The sequence below is a fragment of the Adiantum capillus-veneris genome, chromosome 7, assembly GCF_014529385.1.
Source record: "Adiantum capillus-veneris isolate H3 chromosome 7, ASM1452938v2, whole genome shotgun sequence".
Taxonomy (NCBI): domain Eukaryota; kingdom Viridiplantae; phylum Streptophyta; class Polypodiopsida; order Polypodiales; family Pteridaceae; genus Adiantum; species Adiantum capillus-veneris.
The window spans coordinates 27,791,393-27,805,651 of NC_140937.1; the positions used below are offsets into that span (position 1 = coordinate 27,791,393).

At 43.3% G+C, this 14,259-nt stretch overlaps 1 long non-coding RNA gene and 1 pseudogene across 2 annotated transcripts; both read right to left on the bottom strand.

Annotated features, from left to right (window-relative positions):
* Positions 1-1,990: 1,990 nt before the first annotated feature.
* Positions 1,991-5,176, bottom strand: LOC147453602 (isoindolinone tripeptide biosynthesis cluster protein B-like; annotated as a pseudogene). Its single transcript, XR_015188560.1, has 2 exons — positions 3,900-5,176; positions 1,991-3,814 (listed from the first exon to the last, which is right to left on the bottom strand). The product of XR_015188560.1 is annotated as an isoindolinone tripeptide biosynthesis cluster protein B-like (transcript).
* A 5,508-nt stretch (positions 5,177-10,684) lies between these two features.
* LOC147453603 (uncharacterized) lies at positions 10,685-12,842 on the bottom strand. Its single transcript, XR_015188747.1, has 2 exons — positions 12,242-12,842; positions 10,685-11,049 (listed from the first exon to the last, which is right to left on the bottom strand). It is a non-coding gene; the product is annotated as an uncharacterized LOC147453603 (long non-coding RNA).
* Positions 12,843-14,259: the final 1,417 nt, after the last annotated feature.

The following is a 14,259-nucleotide window of genomic DNA, read 5'->3' on the forward strand; positions in this document are numbered from 1 at the left end:
TCCAATGGCTTGTCTGATTCCTATTGGCCAAAAGACTAAAAGGTCTAATAAGCGTTTAAATGGATTATTTAATTACCTAAAGCTCTCACAAAAGGGGAAAAGGGGACACATGTCACAAGTTTATTAATTATGCTTCTAAATTGTGATTGGCTAAGCTTTGCAGGAGCCCATGGGAGTCCAGCATGAGTAAATAGCAAGAGGGGTCGACCAAGAAGAGAGAGAGGGTTGCATTTTAGTCTAACACATTGCCACACACACATACACACACAACTCATGTGTGGAAGAAGAACTCCATCTCCTTCTCCAAGCATTGGGAAGTTGAGGCCTACACCAACAACTCTTGGCTATGGAATGTAAATCCAACCAAGAGTCAAGCTTCGATGGCATGCTCATCTCCTCTACCCTGCTGATTACTAAGCTAAGCTATGTTATTAAAGTGATTATGTGAGGAGAATACTTCTTTTTCCTAAGATACATCTTCTTCCTCTCAATCTATCGCCATTCCCTGCTAGCTCTCACCATTTTTGAAGGTGTGTGAGGTCTTGGGACTGAGGCTAGGGACACTAGGTGTTTTTGTCAAGCATAATTTGGTGCATGAAGCTTCCATCTTCATTGCACCAACGAGTTTTGTCAAGGAACACACTAATTGTATTGTACAAAAGTCTCCTTTGATGGAAGAAGCTATAATACAAAGCCTTTATGGAGGGGGGACCGGCTCCATGTAAATCCAATCCTCAACTTTTATCAATTGTTCTATTTCTCTCTCTTTTCAAGTATTGTCAATGCCAGATTAGCTAGATGTAAATTTCTATGTTGCTTTCTCAAACTAAGTACTCTCTCTATGCTCATTAGGAGCTTGCTCTTAATGAAATACTCACTATGTTATCAATTTCCGCTACACACAAGTTACTAGTGCATTAAATGTTACAAAGGTATCTGAGCTATTGGTTTCTCTTTTCTTGCTGAAGAAGAGAGGTCATCAAACTTGCTACAAATGGTTGGTGTTATTAATTGCAAAAGAGTAAGTAGAATACGGATTTTTCATCCTTGAATCACTTCTGCTTTATGCAGTTAACGGGGATATCGTCAAGAGCTATGGTCTTAATAATGGAGTCCTACGGGGCTTGCCTATGGCTTAACCATTATTGAGCTATTAGAAGCTTGATAGGAATCGGTGTTGTCTTGGCTTTGTTGAACCCTCTCTTCTATTCCTTGTAATTAATAATATTCGAGCCACGGGTATAGATGCTTGAGTGCTTATCTTTGAAGGTAAAGAGGAGTAGCAACTAGGGCTTGAAGTGCATTGTAGCTCTCTGTGTGATGGGTTTGAAGGAAGCAACTAACAATGTAAAAGAAGGCGTATCAGAGCGTATGTGACACAGAGAGAGGAAAGGGACAGGGGGGTGGGAAGCAGAGAGGAGAAGGAGCTTGTGTGCGAGAGTGGGCAAATTGCTCTTAAGCGTTTGTAACGAAGAGACAAGAGGAGAGGGTGATGATGAGGGTGAGAAGAAGTAGGTGCTAAGGGAGGTGCTATTCATCGCGAGGCTATGCTTGTCTCTCTATTGTGCCCATCAAAGCAGTATGCTCACACAGAAGGGAGTAGAGCCAGGGAGCAGAGCCAATAGGAATCTGAATTCATCTATTTCGCAAGCATGCACACCTTTGCCTGCATGGTTTTCCACGTGCATCGCCATGCTCACCCAGATGCCCCAGGGCTCAACTCACCATGCTTCCACCCTCGTCGTCACGATCTAGGGGTTGCGCCCTCCCTTGTTCTGTTTGTGGCCTCTCCTGGTTTCTCTCTCTCGCTCTCTGGTCATAGTACCTTTGTGCAAAGTGTACCTTGTGCAAGGCCCCTCTCTCTCTCTCTCTCTCTCTCTCTCTCTCTCATCAATCAAGCCAAGTGACTAAGATGGTGCTCACAGACGTGCTTTATATCATCACCAAAAGGAATGCTTGTGCTTTGTATCATCACGAGGGGGAATGCTCATAATGCTAAAAATATATATATATTAAAGTGAAGAAAACGTTGAAGGACAAAGAAAAATTGGTGGAGTCTAGCATATTTGGACATAAGTATGTGGATGGAGCTTATGGTGAATTGCATTACATAACTGGCTCTACTATCATCAGAATTACCATTAATGGACTGGTGCTCAAGGTACAATTACTGTGGAAGATTCATTAAGGTCTTTGAGAAGCTCCTTGCAGCCTGCGGTCACAAGCTAGAGCGCATCATGCATCTCATCAATATTGCTGAGGGACTGTGCACGGCTATGAGCCCAGTTATGAGCAAGAGAAATAATATTGCGAATCTCGCGCCCATTGAGAGGTTGCCCGCATTGTAGAAGGCAATTGAGATTGTCCTCACTGAAGGCTATGCCAGCTCTTGCCAGTAGAGATCGCCAGACCGAGCCTCGCCGCTCATCGTCCAGGGGGGGATATCGGACGCAAAGCGAGATGCGGGACAAAAATGCCTCATCAAATGCACCCACTCGATTGGTGGTCAAGAAGAGGACACCAGCAATCGGAGGAAAACACCAGTCATCAGATTGCGCTTCACGTCCAAATTGAATGCCCGTCGCTCCAAATAACCATCTGCCTCATCCAGGAGCACAATAGCACGCCACCTCAACGCTGTGCTAAGCACTTGGCTTAAGCTCTTCTCCAAATCGCCCGGCTCCTCTCCCAATTCAAAGGCACTGATGGCCCACAATAGCCTTCGCAGTGTCTCCGCCAGCGATTCCGCTGTCAAGGTCTTACCAGTGCCAGGTGGCCCATAACAAAGCACCACACATCCCTCGCCTTTCTGTGCTACAACATCCACACTCCGGGCGCCCTTCTCCCCTTTCAGTGCCAGATGGGTTGTCACAATGGCTTTTAGCATCTCTTTCTGCTTTGCACTCTTCATGACCAGCTGGTCATAAGCTTATCCTCAAAGGTTATCTCCCTGAGCCCCCCCACATCAAAACAGCCCCATTTCTTAATGCTAAAGGAGAACCCATACACAATGGCAGGTGCACTCAGAAGCTGATCTTCAGTGGGTTGCTTTCTCTTCTTTGTTGCTTCAACCTCCTTCTCCGCAACGTCTCTCAGCAACTCTGAGGGTGGTTGTGCATTTTGCAACGGCCAATCGGGATTTGCCCTGGCCAAGCTTAGCAGATCTACCATCACCCGCCCATCTGCATTTACCCTTCTCAATTGGAAGCATCCCTTGAAATCTCTTTCGTAAAAGCCCAGGGATCCCCTGAAATGCATGAAACGGAAAGGCTCCTTCACAGCATAATCGTAGAAGAGCTGTCCACGCTGTTGAAGATGGTCTGTCAGGTCATGCTGCTCTTGGCTTGAAAAGAAAGACCATGGACAAACAGGTAAAGATGTGAAGGGCACTTCACCATCAAACTCTGGAATCTTATACTTCATGGTGCAGTAGCGGAAGCTTTCTCCATTGAAGTCTGTGACCTTGAGCTTCATCAAGAACCCATTTTATCTGGTGCCCATGTCTTATGATCGTAGTTCCCCTTTCCGCATATGACAGCGTGGCACGTCTGCCCAGAGATGTTGTAGATACGACGCACTTCAATGCCCGGGATAAGAAAGGCCCACAGCATGTTGTACGAGACTAGGCCCTCCTGCTTCATCCAAGCATATTTGGCAAAGGCATCCTTAAATTGGGCATCTAGAAAACGAAGCAGGTGCTGAAGGTGGATGTTAGCAAGTGCTTCATCTTCGCCATCAACAACGTCACCATTAGCAACATTGCTGCCATGTTGGGCAACTTCATACTTGCCATCCGCAGCCCACTCATTGCTACCTGCAAAAAAATATATGGAATGGGGTCAATAAGCAAATGTCTGCAAGCGTCCCAGAGAGCAAGAAGAGATCAGAGAGATGTAAACCTAGCTGCATAGCCACTTCATCTTTACAAACAGTGTTGCTTCCATCACCTTGCGGACGAGCATTGCTGGATGCATCCTGAGATACCTTTAGTTCATCTTGGAGAGAGTTCCGAATGCCAAAGAGGTCCTTGGCATCAATATTGGGCTCGTCAGAGTAGACGGACTCTGCCACTTTTGGCAAGTATTTGCGGAGCACAGCGATGAGATACGGCGAGCGGAGCTTGACATGAACCACAGAAAGGTCCTCATTCTGTTCCTTGAGGATTGTGTTCACCTCGAAGGGACATTGGAGGCCATCTTGTAGGTTTTTGCCCTTAGCTGAACTGGTTGTATCTTTGGTCTTCCACACCCCCTCCATATGAGAGTACCATTTCTGATGAGTAGGCCATCTCCAGTGAGGATCCTTCACATCCTTTACCTTCAGCTCCTCTTTTGTCTTAGCTTGGTCTCCTTTTCTATAGACAGAAAGAAGATTAAACGAGAGTGAGTGTGTGCGAGCAATAGTCGTGACTCGTTGTCCACACTGACTCTACTTTTCAAACAATGGTCATGGTCATGGTCCTTCTCTCATTTATTGAAGGCCCTACAAAGACCTTCTTCACTTTTTGAGCCTGGTGCGACTGGGTCTGTGATAAGTGTCAAGACTCCTTAGTTGGGCGAGTAGTCAACAGCCACTTTCTCAATGCTTACAGCCGGGTCGCACCAGGGAATAGTGGGAGGAGTGGAGGGAGAGCACACTCTATATTGAGGAAAAGCGAGAGACAGGCAGGGAAAAGCGAAGGCGAATGTTACTCCTCCTAGCGCTGGGAGAAATGAAGGTATTAAGCTATATTTCAGGGAGCCATCTCCTCTCCTTGTTTGTAGGGTAGTTTCAACCAATCAGAAACCGATTGATCATCACGATCCACCCCTAAAAATTCTTTGCCTCATATCAGGAGCAGCGGTGCGACCAAGGCCGCTTCCTTCCCCCCACTGCCCCCGTTGGTGCTGGGGCGACTCAGCTCTTATATCATGTTCTTCTTTGGTTGTTGGAGGCAAGCCAACTGCCACTTGCTTAAAATATCCAAGATCTATAGGAACTTTTTGTGGGTTGGGGACTCTTTTATTAGAAAGTTTGCCAAGGTCTACTGGGACATATGTACCCTCCCCAAAACAACACGAGGTCTGGGGATACAAAACCTTAACCTCATTGTTGACAAAATGGCAATCAAACTGGTTGTTATTGCTTTGAATCAACCTGGGGAGGAATGGGCAATGCTCCTCTTTAGAAAGCTCAACCAGTTCTACATCACTCATCTACCAGGATGGTCTCATCTTATCATGACTTCTACTATCTTCTTCTGGAAAAACACCATCTCAACAGTAGGATCTGACTTATTAAGGTCTATCTTCCAAGCTTGGAATAGACACAGAGGGACCCTTCAGTTGAACACCTTCTCCAAACTCAAGTACTTTGTTCCCCCCAATGATTCCATCTGGTGGGCATGCATAGATGTCCCCCCCAATCACTTCTCCTTTTCATAGGAAGGCCCTAACTCTCCATAAAAACGGCCTCAAATGTTGGTATCATCTATGGGACCCTTCCACAAGGGATTGGATGTCTGACATTGAGTTGTCTCTCAGATTTCGAGCCCAACATTGGGAAATCTAGCTCATAATAGCCAGGATTAGGTCCTTCCCATCAGAACTCATCTAGACCCTCCATAATCCTCCCCCCTTGGACCTCAGAGCTTTCACTTGGTCTGGCAGAGTTAAACTCCTCAACCCCGTCCTGAAAATTAGCATTGTGGCCTCCTCCATCCCCACCACTTGTAATAAAAGGTGGAGAGTCAACTACTCCTAGAAACAATGGAAGTTTAATTTCATCAACATTTAGTCTGCTTCGATCGAACCCAAAAAGTCTGTTCTTCTATGGCTAATTCTTCATAAAGCCTTGTGGACATGCAAAAGAATCTTTTCAAGCCCAATTAGGATCGGGTATATGTTGCAAGTGCAATACGGTCATGGAAGACACTAGCCACCTGTTCTTAACTTGTCCCGGCAATAAACAAATTTTATCCCCTTTGATTCATACCCTGGACTTCTCTCCCTCCTGGCTTCAATTTCTCCTAGGGGATCAAGCAGGAGTTCTTACAATTTTTTGGAATAAAGCTAGAGCAGAGTTTTTATGGCTTATCTGGCAACACAGAAATTGTAAGATGTTCGAGAGTGCTAACCAGACTTCCAATCTGAAAACCCTTCTTTCTTCTCCGCATGTGCAGGATTTGAAGATAACAAAAGATCAGGTGACCTTATACATGACTAAGAAGGATATTCAGAAAGATTCGAAGTATTTCTATCATTGGGTGCTCTCATGGGGGGGAAGAGGAAGCGAGCTCGATGACCAAATCTGTCACGAGATGATTGGGAGAATGAAATAGACATTGAGATTTCCCATCTTGAAGAAAGGATCAATGAAGGGTACTACTACCTAGAGCAACTCCAAACTGAAATTGACAGGGAAGTAATGTTCTGTTTTTTTCTGATTTGTGGGTTTGGGCTTGGTTGTGTGCCCAGTGATATGTATATGTTTCAGACTACCCCATGTTATGTCGATGTTATGTCCTTGTATATGTGCGATCAAGCTATCGCTGATGTAACCTTTTTAACTCTTCTGTAAGGACATGGGTCCTATGGGCAAGGCCACCGGCACGGCCGGATAGTGTGTACGCTAGGGGGAGGCTATAAGATAGCACGGTTGGGTGGAGACTAGCACACGCATTACCACCGCCTTTTCATTGGTATCTGAGCTATTTTTGGGAGGAGGCTAAAAGCGGCTTGCATGTGCGTGCAACGCTCTGCTTCTCTCCCACATTCTGGAGACAACGACGGCTTTGCTGTGCAGCAAAAGAAGACAGCCACGCCTTCCTGTGCGCAGCGCGTGGATAGACAGCGCGACATGCCCATCTACGCCCTCTACAACGGGCGACGAAGGCAAACTCGATCGGCAACTCGACGGCACCAAGGCTCCAAAGGCTTCCGTTGGCTGCGCGCTTAGGAAGGCCTGCTTAACCCTTGTATGAAGGAGGGTTGAACCCACCCCATGAGGGTAAGAGGCCAACAGGCCAACACTTTACCATCAAGCTATTGATCCTTATTGTGTATAGCAAGGAAAGATAGTCTACTTGTGTTGAAAGGAAAACTAGAAGGAAAGGCAAAGCTTGAAACTTCAAGGAAGTAGCTTCACCCTTCCTTTTCACTTATGGGAGGAAGGCAAGTTTTTCTCCAAAACTTCTTTTTTCCTCAAGGAGGTAGCTTCAAAGTGAACAAAAGTCTTCACAAAAACGACGGGTTTTTGTGAAGAATCAACAAAGGTGTTCTTACAATGAACGACAAGTGAAGTGCTCAAATTCCCGCAAGACGAGGTTCGCATGCAAAGCAAATCGCGGAGCATACAAAACTCAAAGACTTCAATTTCACAAGGTACAAGTTGTCGTTTTTTTTCTCTCTTTACATTAGTGTGTGTTTACCATGGCTAGGGAGGATATCCCACCTACACACATGTTTGACTTTGAGCACGTAGATCAAAATCAGGGCACCACGAGTGTTGCTGACACTAATATGCATGATGATGATGATCTAGGAGATCATGGGCTTGTAGATATGGCTTCTTTCAAGACTTTGGAACATCACCAAAGCATACTTGAAAGCAACCTCTTTGCACTTAATGCAAATGTTACCAATCTTACGGAGTTACTCGTGAAATTTATGACAACTCAAAGAGCCACAAGTGGCATGGTTCAAGGGAACCAAGCTCGCACGACTCAAGGAGTCCATGAGACAAGTGCTGCAGAAGGTAGCAATGCATTACTTAAGAATATCACCATTCCTGAGTTTCATGGGGAAGAGCATGATCGCAACAAAGATGCGGTCAATACGTTCTTACACAAATGGAGTGATGTTCATAGACCGAGACACACCCCGGATATAAAGACGGCTGTGGAAATAAGTCTATCTCTTAAAGGTAAGTCATATAAGTGGTGGATGACATTTCCAATAGATGCTTGTCCTCCGTCTTGGGCTGCATTTCAAGCTTCTTTCTCCAAATTTTTTGGACTCCAATGAAAAAGATAAGAATTGGTTAGCATGGGATGGATGCCGCGTGTCTGGCCTCTCTCTCACACAGGTGATAGTACCCTTCAAAGTATCGGGAAATCATATTAAAACTAGAAGGTCTAGATGAATTCCAAAAGATACGGGGTTTTAATAGGGGTCTTGACAAAGACTATCGTCTTCATGTCAAGACCCAATATCCAAAAACTTTGGAAGAAGCCATTAGTCACGCGCAAAGATATGATGATGACCAAGAGAGGAAAGGAAATGTTCCCTACTCTAAGAATACTTTTGCTAAGAGCAATGTGGCTAAGAGCCAATGGCGAGGTAGATCTTCCATACGTTCCAAGAGGAATAAGAGACAATCTACCTCTCCACGTCCACAAGAGGCTAAGAAGCCTAAGCACTCACGAGATACTCCACGTGGGTATCTCAGCACTGTTGATTTTAAGCATGCAAAGAAACACAATTTGTGTTTTAGATGTCTTTTGGACCAACATAACAAGAAAGATTGTCCTCTTTTGCAAGGCAAAGAAAAGTCCATGCACACGGTACAACGCCTCACATTAGATTCATCTCCTAAATATTGTGTTGTAGAGGTTCTTCATATGGAAGAAAAGCACAAGTGTTGTGTGCTTGCTTCAATGTGGCAGCCCACCTTTGGCCCCCATGATTTGATTCGCATGCATGGAACTATTAACGGACAACATGTTCGTATTTTAGTGGATGATGGTGTAACTCATAACTTCTTGAACTATAAGCTAGTCAAGAAATTGAAGCTTACATAGACTCCCTTCTCTCACAAGTATGTGGTGGAGCAGATGTATGGGAATGATAAAGAAGTATGGGACACGGTAGTTCAAGGGGTTGAGCTTATTGTTCAAGATCATACGATGACCCTTGACTTCCAAGTTATGAACATGGATCGTGCTGATGTAGTTTTAGGACGGGAATGGCTGCATGGTTTAGGAAACACATTGTACACTAGTTATGAGCACATCTCCTTATCCTTTATGGCCAATGGTAAACATGTGCTTTTGCTTGGGGAGAAAAATATACCATCTGCACCTCTTATATGTACAGTCGAGCTTTCTATTTTGCAGAAAGCAAATTTAATAGATGAAGTATTTCTGTGTTACTACTTGTCTCCAAGTCTTGTGAATCCTCAAGAGCAAAGTGCGATGAATTCTAGTAATGGTATGCAAAGTGCAATGAATTATACTAATAAACAAAGTGTTAACAAATCTAACGAGTAAAGTTCTCTCAATTTTAATTCTATAGAGCAACGCGCAACTGTTGTAAAACAAACATAACAAGAATTACAAGATTCTCCACCCAACCGTGCTATCTTATAGCCTCCCCCTAGCGCACACAGTATTCGGCCATCCCGGTGGCCTTGCCCATAGGACCCATATCCTTCAATCTTCTAATATAAATTCCTTGCCCCTATGGTTTATATAATATAAAAAAAGCTGGTTAGAGCCTAGTTACCCTATGTGCAAATGTTTTAATGAACTTGAAATTGTCTTAGTTTTTTAGTCAAAATTTGAAGCTTTTGATTGTAATTACACTAAAGTGTGCATAAATTTTCCAGTTTTCTTAAAGACATTTGGGATTTTATAATTTCAACCGGTTAAACTACACTAGACCCTGGTTTTAGACCCTGGTTTTTTCTAACAATGATGCAAAACGTGGCTAACCACTATTTTGCAAAGTCTTGAAAATCTCACAAATTTCATTAATGCATAGCAAGACCTGGCTCTTATCCCCTTTTATTTGGGTCCCCCTTTATATTTTCACATTGGTCATGGCCCAGAGTGCTTTAAATTATTTTAACCCCAAAACCTGGATATGAGAAAGAGTAGATATAAATTAACTAAATTTGAAGGTTTTATCACTAAACTTTGTAGATTTTCTCACCTTCGACTTTAGGTAATCATGTCAAGAAAACATTCTAACGTTTGAAAAATTGAGATTTTACAATCTGAGCAGATCAAAATTAATACACTAGACCCCGGTTTTTTTCTAACATTATTACACAACATGGGTAACCACTATTTTGCGAAGTCTTGGAAACCTCACAAAAATCTCGTTAATGCATAGCAAGACCAGGCTCTTATCCCCTTTTGTTTGGGTCTCCCCTTAATAATTTGCCATTGGCCACGGCCCATAGTGCTAGAAATTACGTTTTCCCTAACTAGTGAAAATAAGGCAGACTTGAAATTCTCATGGGTTTTAGGTCAAATTTGAAGCTTTTTCCAATCACCACACTAAAACGTGTGTAAATTTTTGGTTTTCTTCAAGGCGGGCTCACAATCTAATCAGAATTTTATAATTTAAGGTGGTTAAATTACACTGGATCCTGTTTTTTCCCAACAATGTCGCACACCATGGGTAAGCACTATTTTGCAAACTCTTGTAAATCTCACAAAGCTCGTTAGTGCATAGCAACACCTGGATCTTATCCCCTTTAGTTTGGGTCCCCCCTTTATAATTTGGCATGGCCATGGCCCCTCTTCACTTGCTTTATGCTCCTTGTTCACCCCTCATGTACACACACACACACACACACACACACACACACACACACACACACACACACACACACACACACACACACACACACACACACACATATTATATTTGGCATCCCCTCATTAAAGAACCATATACTGACCCTTGACACAAGACAATTGGATAAAGAAAAGTTCTTTTAGTATTAAACTTATTCTTGGTACATCCAGTTCTTGTAGGAGACTGAACGAGCCCAGAAACCATGTAAGAATAGGCCTATACCTGCCACCATCCAACAAAAAGCATCCAGTTAGAACTTGGGCTACCTTGTGTGTGTGTGTGTGTGTGTGAGAGAGAGAGAGAGAGAGAGAGAGAGAGATAGAGATTATATTTGACGTCCCTTCATTAAAGAACCGTATAATGGCACTTGACACAAGACATTTGGATAAAGACAAGTTCTTTTATTATTAAACTTATTCTTGGTGCATTCGGTTCTCGTACGAGATTGAACGAGCCCAGAAACCATGAAAGAATAGGGCTATACCTGCCACCATGCAACAAAAAGCAGTAAGTTAGAACTTGGGCTACCTTGATGGGAAGATAGATATCCAAATACTCTATTTTTCTTGTCAACTATGTCCAAAGAATTAGATGAATAACAAAGCCTCTTCCATCGTCACAAGGCTTAGCTATTCATTCAACCTCTTAACTATGTCTTCCACTTTATAACTCTGCCAAAATCAACATAGCTAGATACATAGGGTAGGCATGATTTTCCAATTTATGTTCTTTTTAGGTTGTGATCAAGAATGAGGCTTAGTAATCATTTCAAAATTCTGATAACTAAGCCTCGCATGACCATAATTTTACTTCTTTAAACAATACAATGTCTTGTCGTGTTAGTTAGACTATTGTCGATCTCACACAATAATTAGTGAAGCACACGACAAGACAATTAACAATACCTAAGTGGGAACATGTTTAACTTTCATATTTTCTTTATCTCACCTCTTTATCAAGCGACTCATTCAACTTCTGTGGCCTTTTAATAATTCTACATGACCTTAATATTTTAAGCATCTACACAGAAGAGACCCGTTAATCAAAAGGTGGCATTAACAATGTCATAGTAGCATATTGAAATTGTTTAAATTAACATACTGTTGGATGATTTTCATCGCATACAGAAGGGAGGGTAGAAACAAAAAGCACAATAAAAAATTAAAATTTAGGCTTACTAGAAGCATGAGCTCTTCATAACTTACTATCTGAGCTTGACTTCTATGATAATGTAGAGAAGCATCCAAGCAACCTTTACTAACACAAGGGTGGAGGACTTTGTGGCTTGCTTATATACTAGAGCTTCGCTTTGTGAAGTCATGCTCATATTCTCAAAAGAATGGAGAATCGGTGATGCTTGACTCATAGGAACAAATGTGCGGCCACCCTCTAATACCCTCTTGGACCAACACATCATAGCATGTATACGGGCCACACTCTTCATGCCTATCTCACTCCAGCCTCCACCAATACAAGAAAAGTTTGACATTAAAACCATTGGCAAACCTAGCCTCTAAATATTGAGGTGTACCACAAAATCTATGTGCAAAATTAACAGCCGATAGAGTGTCCCATGCCATCACATTTACCTATTTTCTACGTTCACATCTTCAAAGCTGCAAGCAAAATTGAAAGGGTTGATACTAACACTTGAAACAAAATGCATCACATAGTACCATTCGAAAGCCATATATAGTCCTCGAGTATGACGCTTGTAGCTCAGCCCTGCTCAAAGCATGGAACTCATACTATGGGATTGTAGATCTGGCCCTCTCTTCTTGTTACTGATATGCCTTCTCCGAATTGATGGCACGTACGAGCCAATTGGTCATCTCGAAGGTGGAGATGAGCTGGTGCTCGACCTGAGTGCCCATATGAGCTCGTTGCCAACGTCGACACGCTTGAGACGTCCTAGCTGGCCGGAGAAAGTGGAATGAGGGGATGGAGGTGGACTCGGAGAATTACACATATGTGTTGTACCTCAGCAGTAGGTAACGATTAAGTGCTAGCTTGAGGAGGAGCTTATTCAAGCTTGGGCGGTTGTGTCACCCTGTAAAGGCATTTGAGGATAGGCTTGTTCAAGCATGTGCACTGTAGTAAACGTAGCCGAGCTAAAGCATTACAAAAGTAGACTGCAGAGGTGCGTCACAAAGAGAAGAAAATGTAGCGGGAGAAGAGCATGGTTGTAGCAGCATTTTTGTATCTATGTGTGTGTGCGCTTTGGGGGGTGAGAGAGTCGCTCTGGACGGTTCTTCAACATCATGACGTGTGGATCATATTCTGTGTGGCGCGTGTGTGGCTGGCTGGAGCGTGGGTCATCACAAGCTGCAATATTGGCTTTGCCTACAAAAGCCTGGAAATGAATATTAATTTTTCTAGAAATAGCGCCCACTGACCATGTCGTTTCTCCATTATGACGCTCCAGAGTGTGTGATATTTGATTCACACACACACACACATAGAGAGAGAGAGAGAGAGAGAGAGAGAGAGAGAGAGAGAGTGGCAGTCAGTGTTCGGGAGAAATCATTTTTCCAGACATACAAAATTTCTTTTCTTGAATTTGCTAAGAGTAAATTTTAGAAATTAGGTTTATTACTTGGTGAGCCAGGATCCTTTTTCCGATATCTGAACTCAGCAGCCACCACGTGGCATTAGATTTAAATTGAAAAAGATTTAAATTTTTAAAAAACATCACTGCCAAACTTCGTCGTGAAAAGCTACCACGTGAATAAAATAAAAAGCGCACTCTGCGTTGCATTGCAATCGTAGATCGTCAAGTTGAAGGGTGCGTCGGATGCTTGCCAACGTGATGAGCACTCCCAATGACAAGTCTATCGATTAGCAGCTCTTAGGGGGAGAAAGCATGGCCAACATAATGGAAAAGATCGGTGACAAGTTGCATAAGGGCGGCCACAAGAAGGAGGAGCCCCACACTGTAGGAGCCGCCCATGCGCCTCAGTATGCAGCCCCTGGCTAGGGTGCTGCATGGCAGAGGTCTCTATTCTAGTGCTACTGTAATAGAAGATATCAGATTTCAATCAATGATCAGTTGGCCTAATTTGGAGTCGAATCGCCAACACTCATTGCCTTCCCAAGCCCGTTCAACACATTTTTCTATTGATGTTATCAAGCTGTTGGTGATGCAGATGGCAGAGGCAGTAGAAATGGAATGAGTAAACATCAAAATGGACATGAGATCAGAAAAACATAGCAGGATCGATCACACCAAAGCTTATGATGGTTATCCTCAAGTAATTATAAGCGAGTGGCTTCAGTGCTAGATGCTTGCGCTTTTAGCAGAGTGTGTGAGGGGATTAGTGGCAAACAGCTCAATGTCGAGGGAAACGCATTGGGGAATATTTCCACTAGTGCAAGTGATCATGGTTTGATGAGATGTTGGCTTCAGTCGCACTCCTTGTCCAACTCTCTTGATAGCCTATCTGAAACTTTGATAAGGCAAGCATTTCAGAACAATCTGCAGACAAATAGAACCATCTCTCATGACCAATTCAACGTAGAATATGGTGTCCGTGGGAGTTGGTTAATGTGTAGCTCCAAGGAGATGCAACAACATTGCAGTGGAAGTCAAGTCACGTAAATCTTGCAAGTGCCTACGCTGCTGATCAGGGTCAAAAGAATAGTCAAAGAGCAGAAGCAGAAGTTAATACTTTTTTCCACACAAAGAGATTTGATG